At 38.1% G+C, this 12,140-nt stretch overlaps 1 pseudogene; it reads right to left on the bottom strand.

The window, feature by feature from the left end:
- Positions 1-6,467: 6,467 nt before the first annotated feature.
- Positions 6,468-7,130, bottom strand: LOC138387133 (ras-related protein Rab-28 pseudogene; annotated as a pseudogene).
- Positions 7,131-12,140: the final 5,010 nt, after the last annotated feature.

Genomic DNA, 12,140 nt, shown 5'->3' on the forward strand with positions numbered 1-12,140 from the left:
AGCTAATTGAAAGCAAAATTGCTTTAGTTAAATGTATTACTCATTATAAAGCTTGTTCCCCAATCACCTCAGACATTAATAAATAGTTATTTTAAGTAGAAATAGTTATCTTTCTATTACAAAAAACCCTGTCCATCCAGTGTTGGGCAGTTGGGAGCTGGGAGGTGGGGATGGATATATTCATACCTAGCGGGTGCGCACTGTCTGAGGGATAGACATGCTTGAAGTTCTGACGCGGGCAGGGCAAAGGCAATATATGTAACCTAAACGTTTGTACCCCATAATAGGCTGGAAAAAAAACTGTGCATAGGGTTTTGTAACTACCGCTTCAAGATCAGAATAAAGTTTTATCTCCAAAAGACTGACTTTTAAAACTAGGTTTATTCTTTCATAATATCTTAACATTTGAGTTTGTATGGTCAGAGTACCTTTTAAACAATGATTTACAACAGTTTTTCAGTGGGATTGTCACCAGAAGAAATGTGAGCAACTCATAGTATGTCTATTTGTACTAGGTCATTAAGTTTGAAATGTTTGATTTCATATCAAAAGTATAGTTTATTATATCTCACACAAGAAGCAGTACAATTAAACAAGGTATGCACCTAAACCATTGACAGAGTTTTGCCATCTTAACAGTTGCTTGCTTATGCCAACAGTGAAGAAGCCTAGTGAGTGAGGGGCGATGAAATCATGACAGGCATTTTCCACAGCTTGTGGAGAATTGAATATTTTTTCTTGCAAGAAGGGGTCCAAAGCCTGGAAGAAGTGGTGGTCAGTTGGTGCAAGGTCTGGTGAATACGGTGAACGACAGAGAGTTTCCAAGTCCAGCTTCTGCAGCTTGAGCAGCGTTGTTTGCATGACATGTGGTTGAGCGTTGTCTTCCAAGAGGATTGGCCTGTCTCTAATGATTGATCTTGGCTGCTTAATCACAGGCGTCCTCATCATTTTGTCCAGTTGGTTGCAGTAGATATCACTGTAATCTATGGACCAGGTTTCATGAAGCTGTAGTGGATAATACCAGCGCTAGACCACCGAACAGACACCATTAGCTTTTTTTGATGAATATTTCGTTTTGACCCTGCTTCCCCACTTCATCTTTATCCAACCATTGTGCCGAATGCTTGTGATTGTCAAAGAGAATCCATTTTCATCACACTTAACAATATAGTGTAGAAATCTTTCGCCTTTATGTCGTGACAGCAAAGAAAGGCAAGCTTCCATATGATTTGTCTGAGGATGCTCATTTAATTCATTCAGAACCCATCTATCCAGCTTCTTTACCTTGCCCATTTGTTTCAAATGATCCAATACTGTTGGAATAGTAATGTCAAACCTTGTTGCTAATTCACGCATAGGTTGAGATGGATTCAGCTTTTAGCTGAATGACCACATGTCACACCAACAATGCTGCTCAAGCTTTCAGCTCATCACTATCCACCTTGGTCTCAGATCAACCACGTGGCTCATTTCCAAGATTAAAATCACTAGAATGGAATTGCTCACACCATCAATGTACTGTGCATTCATTAGCCACATCCTTCCCAAACACTGTTGATATTTCAAGCTGTCTGTGCTGCATTGGTTCCATGACGGAACTCATATTCACAAATAACACGAATTTTTGACTTATCCATGGTTCCACAAAAATTGCTTAAAAAAATTGAAAGATAATCACAAGCCAAAATGTGTGTTTGAAAGACTTAGAATATACCTTCACAATAAAAATAAAACAGAAAGTGTCAAAGTGAAATGTCAGAGATATTGACTGTCAGTACTTAAGGAAAACGGATATATCATACTTAATAACATAATATTTGTGTTTGAGGCAGTGTGGCGGAAATAGTACTATGGATATATATGCAGAGCTTTGTTTCAGTTGAGAAGACTTTGTTTCCTTCTCTGTTAAAAGGAAAAAGGAAAAGAAAATCCACAAGTAATTTGACCTTATTCTGTCAGAATATTTTGTTTGACTCTAATAACATGTTACTAATATGTGTGAAAACATCTGTGAGTACAAAAGTGCTATAAAATGTCATCTATTATATGACATGTATGTACTATGGGATATTTGGTCTTTGGATCAGCACTGGATGGGAATAGCTTTATTTATAATCTGAAATGCCAGCACAGAACTTAATTATTCCTTAAGGCAATTTAGACAAGGACACAAATATATTTATTATTTAATGTAAACCTTATCCCTTTTGGCCTGAATTCTATATTTGACAATTTTTTTTCCATTTTAAAAATGTAATTCTCTGCAAAGGCTCTGTGTGTTTAAGCAAAAAGAAAAAAAATAATAAAATTTAATTCTCTAAATTGGTGTTCTTATAGCATCAGATACTGAAACAGAATTGTACAGGAAATTGGCAATAATTGTTAGAGAAATGAAGGCTACTTACTATACTTTTTACTTTCAGCACAATGTGAAAGCTCTGACAAAACAAATTAGGAGGTTTGCTCATCACCGCAGCAACAATTTTCAACTTGGTTTTGCTTTTCTGAAGATATAACCAGTCAAGCACAGTTAATTTAACTTGAGCAGAGTGAAAAATTGATTTTTTTTTCAGAGATGCAATTAGGCTTTAAAAAAATTCAAGTTAAATAATGATAAGCACAGTTTAATTTGTTTACAATCCCTTTAGGAACTTTATTTTGAGTTATAGGAAACAAGGAACTGACTACAAAATAAGGAAAATGATTTGACTGGTGGAATGTCTTATTATTTTTTGTTTGTGTCATTCACTTGAAATCAGATAGCTGACATAATTTAGTAACAACATTTGCTTGCGTTATGACCTTCATAAACGCTTGTTGATTATTATCCATTCACTGGAGTAACACACTTAAAATGACTCATTCACTTAAAATAAATATGCCTCCTTTTAAAAAAAATATACTTCAAACAACAATGAGGGTTGTATGACAATATCTTTGAATCTGGAATGTCTGAATTCTATCAATAACATAATCAGTAACAATAAATAATTAGCAAAGATTGAACATGAGATGATATTTAAGCTTGAAAACTATTTTTACTGAAGATTTTTATGGGTGTCCTGGCACTTCAGTGTTAACTGATATGAGAAGAAATATTGAGCATTTTTCTGGTGAGATTATTTACATTATCTGTGATCATCAAAATTCCCTTGATTTTTCAAGTTATGGATTTTTTTTTTTAATTTTAAAAAGTTTGTCTACACAAACCCATCTGTCTTCTGAACTTTACACTGTTCCGTCTGGCTGGATTTTCTTCTCTCAGTTTTTCTCTTCCTTTAGTTTTTGGATCAAATGTCTTCTCTCTTAGAGGGCTTTCCTGATTGCACCATCCCAAATTGTTTCCCTCAGACACTTTCTTTTTCATTAACTTGTTAATTTTTTTCCTTGCACTAACGATAATCTGTCAGTGTATAGCTCCATTAGGGTAGGTGCCAGAAATTAATAAAGAGCTATAAAATGAATGAATGAATGAACTTATAAATATGGTGACTTATAATTATAATCTATAATTATAGTCTGTACATATATCCGCCCAACCCCTGAAAGAAGCTGATAAAATATTAGTGGTATTTATTGAGAGCCTACTATAGATTCAAGACAGTTATAGTGGTATGTGGAATAAAAAATATTTTTTATCTTTTATGTTCTGATTATGAATGTACTGGTGAGACACAGGAAATTATAGCAAAAAATAGAAAATTGCATAAAACTGTTGTGTAATATATTTATTTATTTTTTTTTATTTCAGCTTATGGGGGTACAAAAGTTCAGGTTACATATATTGCCCATGTCCCGCCCATCCCCCCCCCCCCCCCCCCCCCCGAGTCAGCACATTCAAGCGTGACCATTCCCCAGACGGTGCGCAACGCACTCATCATGTAGGTATACACCCATCCCCTCCCCCCATTCTATTAAGTGAAGTATCCCAAGAATGGAAAAGCAAGCACCACATGTACTCACCAGCAAATTGGTTTCCCTGTTCTGTAATTTCAAGAGAGAGTTCAGAGAAAGAGAGAAATCAGTGAGAGCTGGTTCAGTAGTTGAAGTCTTGAAGTGGGATTTTAGGCATTCTCCCTGCCTTAAAGCACGAGCGAATTTTGTCTTCTTGTATTGGAACACTTAGAAATTTGAACAGAATTGGAAATCTCACTCTATTTTAAGAAATATTTTTATTTTAATAGGCCAAAGGCCTTCATATAAAGAGAACGTGAGAGATAGCTTAAGATATTAATACATAATCCTCGACTACCATGTGTCCTGCTGAAGTCATTTGAACCCTCCTGTGATCTTATTCCAATGATATACTTTCTGCATCTTGGATTCACGATGAACAGCAGCATATAAATGATATATTTTGATGCTCTGTTAGTCCATGGCCAGGCTTCATAATGGTAACTGTGGTTACTACATGGTCCCTACATTCCCAAAGGAGGGCTCAGCACTTTGTATCTGATCAGCAGTAGGTTCCAGATTTCAGCATCTTTTAACATACTAGTCAATATTAAGCCTTTGATAACTCATTTTATCTAAAGAAGCAATCCCCACATTAATCACTGATTTGAAATTATCGAAAATACTTAGAGCAATAAATTCCATGGTGGCTTTTGACCAGTCACACATACACTTTCTTTCACTTATGGTGGAAATAATTTGTTTCAATAAATAACAACAGAAAAATATCTTGCCAGAATTGTTAAATGCTAGGTACAGATTTTTGGAACCAGTTATTTGTTTCAAATACATTATTTAAAAATTTGTAAATCTTATGTATTCTAAGTTGGAGTAGCCTCCCAGTGAACCAAATTGATTTAAAATCAATTAATTATTCACTGAGAACTATAATGTTCTGGAAAAGGCACAGAAGCAAAATAGACAATTTGGCTCATGATCAAATAAGATACTTGATTTACTGAAAAATCTGTTTCTTCGTATAATATTCTGTGGATTTTATATTTGATATGCTTCAGTATTTATAACACTGCTTTGCTATGCCTTTGTGGACAGCAATATTGTTTTTCTCATTCAGGGGCCGGAAAAACTAATTGACTCATTTGAAGTGGATGACTTAAAGTCACAAGTGCAAAATTAGAGTTTCCCAGCTAAAAATATAAATTCCAGTTTTTCAACACTTTGGTCTAGTGAACTTTCTTCTGTAATGCAGTATAATCAAAAGATTATGTTCTTTGAGGTCAGACCAGAGGTCAAATCCTGATTCTCTATCACTTACTTCCTATATGATCATCATTAAGTGACTTCACTTCTCTGAGCTTCAGTTTTATTGTCTACACAACAAAAAAGAGTGAAAAAAGAATAACACCTCTCACAAAGGTTGTACTGAGGCTGTAAGAGCTTGGTGTATGAGACATGTTTCCTAGCCCTCCACTCTTCTGCAGAAGCAACTCTGGATTGTCTTATCTGATCACAATGATATAATACAAAGAATTTTGGACAGGAAGAAATGAGTTTTTGTCTCTGCTCTGTCACTAACTCAGTCTTTTTTTCATATTTAAACATTTTTTAATTAATTTTAATTGACAATAATGTATATATTTACATTGTTTTTTTTAATTTGTTATTTCAGGATATTATGGGGGTACAAATGTTTTTTTTGTTTTGTTTTGTTTTTTTGTAATTTAAATAAATTTATTTTTGAGAGAAAAACATCTGAACATCAGGTACAGTCTGACCCACAATGATCCAACAGTATGTCAAAACTCATTCTGGGAGTACTCTTATGCAGTTTGCAGGAGAAATTCCATGTGGAGCATCAGCTGAACATTTATCAAAATTCAGACAGCCATCTAACCTGTTAGACAATACATAATGAACATGATACAGTAATAAAAATCAAGTACTACTTTGTGAGTTACAAACAATATAAACAATTTAGGCCCCTTTTTAAAAAATGAAAAAATATTTCTGTTACAGCCTTATTTCAAGCATTTTCAGTTAGATACAGCTTTATATATTTTCACTTACAATAGATAGCAAAAGAATGCCTTCTTAAGTATCTGTAGGTAAAATATATTACTTGTTGCATGTTTGCATTCTAGAGTATACTTCAACACACATGAGTTCAGATAAAAGCATGAAACTGTGCTGTGGCAAAATCCTGGCTGGCGATCAAAGACTTGGAGAGTTTTCATATTTAGTTAAAAAAATTTACATCAGGGAAAAAAGAAGCGAGGACATACAGAAAGCAACATCATTCTTTTTCAGTGAAGCAGTCTAATTCCAGAAAATGGGCTTTGCATTTTGAATTCAAAGTGTGTGGTCCCAAAGTTGAATTCTTATGAATCCAAGGAGCTGCGGCTGTGAGGCAACACTTAATGATGAAGCGAGTTGGGAGGAAAGTGTTAACTGAACTACAGAGATGGTCACTGATAAAACAAGTTCCCAGAAGTCCTCAGACCCACCCAGAGGTGAAGGGCAGCCAGAACTATCAACACAAAAGAAAAATGCGCTCACTGAACTGCACACATAGAGCTTCTAGGAGGGTTAACAGTTTTTGACAGAGGTTCCTGGTTGTAGTTTGCAATATCTGCCTTCACCACCCTCTGTGACTGTTCTATTTCTGCTTTGTTTAATTTGATTCCAAGGATTTCAGCAGCAACTTTCTGAAAACACAGGAAGACAGAGTCTCCTGTCTTGGTTGAGACAAAGTGACTACTAAAACCATTTTCCTGGCAAAACTGTAATGTTTTTCAGGTTTTACTGTTCGCATATGCTCCAAATCAATTTTATTTCCAACCAAAGCAACCAGTGGCTGAGCTTCTGACGCCTCACTCACTTTCTCCACCATAGTATACCGATCTTCCAAATTCTCAAGGCTTTGATGATTTGTAATATCATATACCAAAAGGATTCCCTGTGCTTCATAGATGCATTTATCCAACATTTTGCCTCCTATTGTCTGCTCTCCTATATCCCAAACTGGAAGAGTAACATTCAGGTTTCCTGGCAATGTTATCCTTCTCAAAAAGAAATCCAGTCCTGTAGTCTGTTTGTACTGTTTCCCAAAAGTTTCTTCAGCAAAAGGAGGTAGCTAAGGTCTTCCCGGAGGTGCCGTCCCCCAGCACGACGATTTTCGGTTGCCGGTCCTGGCTCTGCTCCTCAGGGTCCGACATGGTGTCCCGGGAACCAGGCCCGCCCCGAGGTGGAGTGAGGAAGGGAAGGAGGAGGCCTCCAGGGGCGGGGGAGAGGAGGAAGGGAAACAGTGGGGGCAGGACCCCCGCCCCGGAGTCTCAGCAGCCGATGGAGGGATTGGAGAGAATTACTCGCCGGACGCCGTCTTGCCCTCCTCCCCTAACCCCCTCGGTACAAATGTTTCGGTAAATTGCTTTTGTACTGTTGGAGTCAAAGTGGGACCATCCCCCATACAGTGTGCATCGTACCGGTTAAGTGTGAATCTACCTATCTCCTCCTCCCCGCAACCCTCCCCCACCCCCGTCACCTGCTCTATTTGCTATGAATGTTATTTCCATATGTGCACAGAAGTGTTGATTGGTTAGCTCCAATTCAATGGTGAGTACATGTGGTCTTTGTTTTAACGTTCTTGTGATACTTCACTTAGAAGAATGATCTCCAGTTCCGCCCAGGAACTCAGTCTTTAATCTCAAGCAAGGATGTTCTGGATTTCAGCAGCTTTTGTGTCAGTAGCAACCATGCCTCTCAGCTCCACGTTCACCCTTCATCGCCCTGCTCCCCCGATAGAGGGTGCTGGAAGGACATGGGAGGAGGGAGGGGCTCTTCCTTGTTCTGGGGTCTGATCGCTATCAGCAGGTTCCTGGAGGGTGGCGCCTGGCACCTTAGCAGTGGGAGACCTCTCCCACTGCAGAGGGCAGATTCCCGGTGAAGCCAGCCGCGCAGCACCACCCCAGAGGTCCCCCAGCAGTCCTTGTTCCAGTAGACCCTGAATGCACTCTTCCCAAGAGTGTCTGGACACTGGGCCTGGGAAGGCTCTTCCAGATTGCTTACTTCCCTGAGTGCTCTTTCTCAATCCTGGAGGTAGTGGCTGCCCCCTGTGTTTGTTATGTTCATGTTCTTTAGTGTTCTGAGTTCTAGTTATTCCCTAAGTAGGTAATATCCTAATATTGTTAAAATTTCTTCATGTTAAACCTTACCTGTATAAATCTTATCTCCTCGTTAATACACTTAGCAAATGATTAGGTTACATTGGATCATCAATACACCTTTTAAAAATTAATTTTAATTTATGATATTCTGTGATATTTAATGGAATATTCTGTCTGTTCTTGGAGAAGTGCCTCATGGATGTGTCCCTAGGGAGCCAAGTCCTAGTCTAGGTATAGGTTATTTTGCTGTGTTTTAAGGGAGTAATGTTGGGCTGAAGACCCAAGAGAAAAGAGAGATATATGGGTTAGAATCAAAGATGATTTTGCTTGAGAATCAGGCCAATTGATTTATTAATAGAACAGTAGATCCCAAATAATAATAGTTATAATTATTACCTGGGGAATATTTGAATAACAAATGTGTTCAAATTTTAACCCCTAAATCAACATATCTGAGGTTGGGAATTGGTCTATGTGTTTTGGAATACCCTCTACATAATTACAATGTATTACTTCCTCTCCCTCCCTGAAATTAATTAATCAATAAGAAACTATTCATGAAGAGCCTAATATGTACAAGAAACAGGGCTAGGTACTGGACAGTGTACCAAACTCACTCTGAGAAAGGTTGTATGCTCAAGGAGTTTGTTGTCTATTGGAAAAGCAGGAAAAGTATACTTTTAACTAATATGAAACTCTTCCAACTATATGCCGGGCATTGTACTAAGAATTTTACTTATATATCTCCTTCAGTCTTAAAAATCTAGTGAGGCAGGTAAAATTATTAAAATATTTTATAGATAAGAAAACTGAGGCTCAGCAGTGAGGTTTCTTATTAAAGATACATACACAAGAGCCCGAGGTGGGAGGATCACTTGAGGCCAGGAGTTCGAGAGCAGCCTAAGCAAGAGCAAGACCCTGGCTCTACAAAAAAAAATATGGAAAAATTAGCCAGGCATGATGGCATGTGCCTATAGTTCCAGCTGCTTGGGAGGCTGAAGCATGAGAATTGCCTGCGCCCAGGAGTTTGAGGTTGCAGTGAGCTGTGATGTCACCATTGCACTTACACTCCAGTACAAGCAACAGAATGAGACCTTGTCTCCAAAAAAAAAAAAAAGATGACAAAAAGATACAAAGCAGTATGAAAATACAAATGAGGAAGAGAGAAAGTCCTTTATGAGGAGAGGGCACTGAAGTTTGATCACTGATATTCTTGAGTTCTCAAATTTTTTTCTTCTAAAAAAATGAAAAACTTATTTGAAACTGGAATTCTTATCCTCTCTCTCTTGCTCTCTTAACTCAATAAGTATTTTGTTTTAATTTTTATTCTGGTACTTTCATTAATTTTCTTTCTTTACCCTAAATGTAGTCATAGATCAAAGATTAGAAACCCCAATCAGGTGTTTGGGGAAGTGCAGGCAGTTTACATGGCTGCAGGAGGCTGGGTGTAAACCAAAGAATGAATGAGAGATAGGAATGGGATAGGACTATATGTAGAATGTGTCTTGGTCTGACAATATTCAAATTTAAATATATTTAAAAGTAAATTTAAATGTGAGGGAGTCCTACAAAAGCTGTCTACTGGCAGGTGGCAAGTTCCAAAGCCTGTCTGACTGCACAGGGATGTTTCCAGAGCTTTTTCTAAGGTACTTGTTTCCTAACATCAATATAAATTCTTGTTTTCATTTTAAAATCCAGGCGTGTGTGTGTTTCTATTGTCTAACATGCTTCTGTGATAGACTTTTGGGTGAGGAGAAGAGAGTGAGATGTAGCCAGTAGGGTGTGATGAAAACAACAGCATGGAGATTCATGAAACCTGAATTTGATCCAGATGCTCCCATTCTCTGAGGATTTTCTCTTCTCTACTCATGCGTACAACCACTCAGTGGGGGAGAAGGTATTGAACATAGGTCTATCTGACTCCAAGCCCTAATTCTTTTCACTAGTTGAAGATGAAGCAGTTTATGGAAAGTTCTTTGTAGATTGAGGAAGGCTAAACTAACACAAATGACAAATTAAAAAATACCAAGAAGTCAAAGGTAGAGAAAGCTGAGTCACAGATAGCTCCAGGAAAGCCAGGGGTCTGTGGAGAAAACAAGGAAAGCTTCAAGAAGCTGATGACCTTTCAGATGAACCATAACAAATGAATAAGCTTTGATAGATGGAGTTTGGATGGAATATAACAGAAAAAACAGAATAAACAAATTGAGGAAGAACTATCTAGGCTATGTTCAAGGAACAGAAAACGGTACACTTTATTTGAAACTTATAGTAGGTATCAGGAACATAAGATAAAGCCATACAGGTGAACTAGATTAGAAACACAGCCTCAAAAGTTCATGAGCAGGTGTATAAGATGGCTGGATCTACTCTAAGAGCGGCAGTGAAGGACCGTTGTCACCATATTGGAGCATTGAGAGAGTGCCTTAGGTGTGAGACAGGAGAGGTCTGATGTGTGTGCGTGTGTGTGTCTGTGTGACAGTAGGACTTGAAAGACACTCCAATAGACACACCAGAAGCAAGATTTTGAGCTGCATAAATAAGAGCATACTGAATTCCCTTAACAGAGAAGTCAAAGGAACATCTATTTGAGTGGTTGAGGAGATTGAGAGGAGTTGATGAGATTTGTCTGTGACACATTGAACTTAAAATACCAATTGTAAAGATTCCTACAGGGAGCTGGAAACATATGTCTGGGCTTGGGGAGGGGTAAAGCCAGAGAAATATGTGAAAGAGTCTTCAGTACAGAGAAGTTGACTAAAATCCCCAAAGGCCTTGAAATTATCAAAGGAAAACTGTAGAAAGAGAAGATGGGTGATGATTAAACTTTGGGGATATATATGTTTAGGGGTTTAGAAGAGGCATGAGAACTAGAGAGGATAGCGAGATCCACAGCCTTGGAAAGGGAGGTGAGGATGGTGTTGTATTCGAGGAAGCTGAGGGAGGAGAGGGACTTACGTTGAGACTTGGGGCCAGCTGTTGCATTTGGTGACATTTGAATGCACAGTTTTAGCAATTGTGGAGGTGGAAACCAGATCGTAAGGGATTAAGTTTTTATAGAGTGGTGATGAGTCAAAGGCTAGGAGAAGAGCCTGATCTTTTAAGAATCCTGAGCATAAAATGCAGGGGAGATTAGAGCAAAGCTCACATAATTTGTAATATCAGGGAGTAATAGGAGTAATATGGATATGTTCAAGGACAGTGGGGTACTTGATAATAAATATTTTTATGTGATAAAGGACTTATGCAAGAGTTTAGGTGAGAAAGAGAATATCGGATTCAGAATAGAGCTTTCTACGGAGGGAGAATTAAGCTCTGTCCCCAAAGCCTTTTTCTGAAACAGGAAGGCAGTCTGTGTCCACCTTGACAAGTTTATTTTAAAATGGCTCGCTTGTTTGGAGAACATTTTCTGTCTTTCTCTCATGTACTTTCAACTTTTTAATTGAGAACACACACACACACACACAACGAGAGAGAGAGAGAGAGAGAGAGAGAGAGAGAAAGAGAACAGAAGACTCAGACTCTGAGACTGTAATATAATCCAGTAAATCCCAAATACCCTACCGTACCCTGGACAAGCAGAGCCTGTGTTGCTCAGGTAACTCAGACCTGGAGGACACTTGGAGTTCCTTGTTCTCAGAAACTTCACAGCAGAGAATGGTTTTTAGGAAACTGAGTTCAAGTAATGGTGTGGTCATCCTGCCTGGAGGGCTCTTGGCAGAAATCCTCGTGAGCAAACTCATTGCTAAGTATATATTGAAAGTGCTTGAAAATGCAACCTCAGTGGATGCAGAGAGATGAATCAGTGGTTTTACTCAGTATAGCTTCCCCTTCATCATCTGAGCTTTAAATAATTTGGAGAAAACGTCAAAATTTCCTTCCCAACCACTTTTAATATGATGAATGTGGTGCCTTATGGGGTGCTTGGGGTGGTCCCGGAATCATGACTGGCAATTCACCTTTATGCTGATCAGAGAAACACTCCTGATTCTAATGGGAGAACTGAAATTATAGCCAGTTTCCATCAGGTCAGTAGAGTGACACTAATTTTTGGTAATTGAT

This window comes from Eulemur rufifrons, chromosome 1 (assembly GCF_041146395.1).
Source record: "Eulemur rufifrons isolate Redbay chromosome 1, OSU_ERuf_1, whole genome shotgun sequence".
Lineage (NCBI taxonomy): Eukaryota > Metazoa > Chordata > Mammalia > Primates > Lemuridae > Eulemur > Eulemur rufifrons.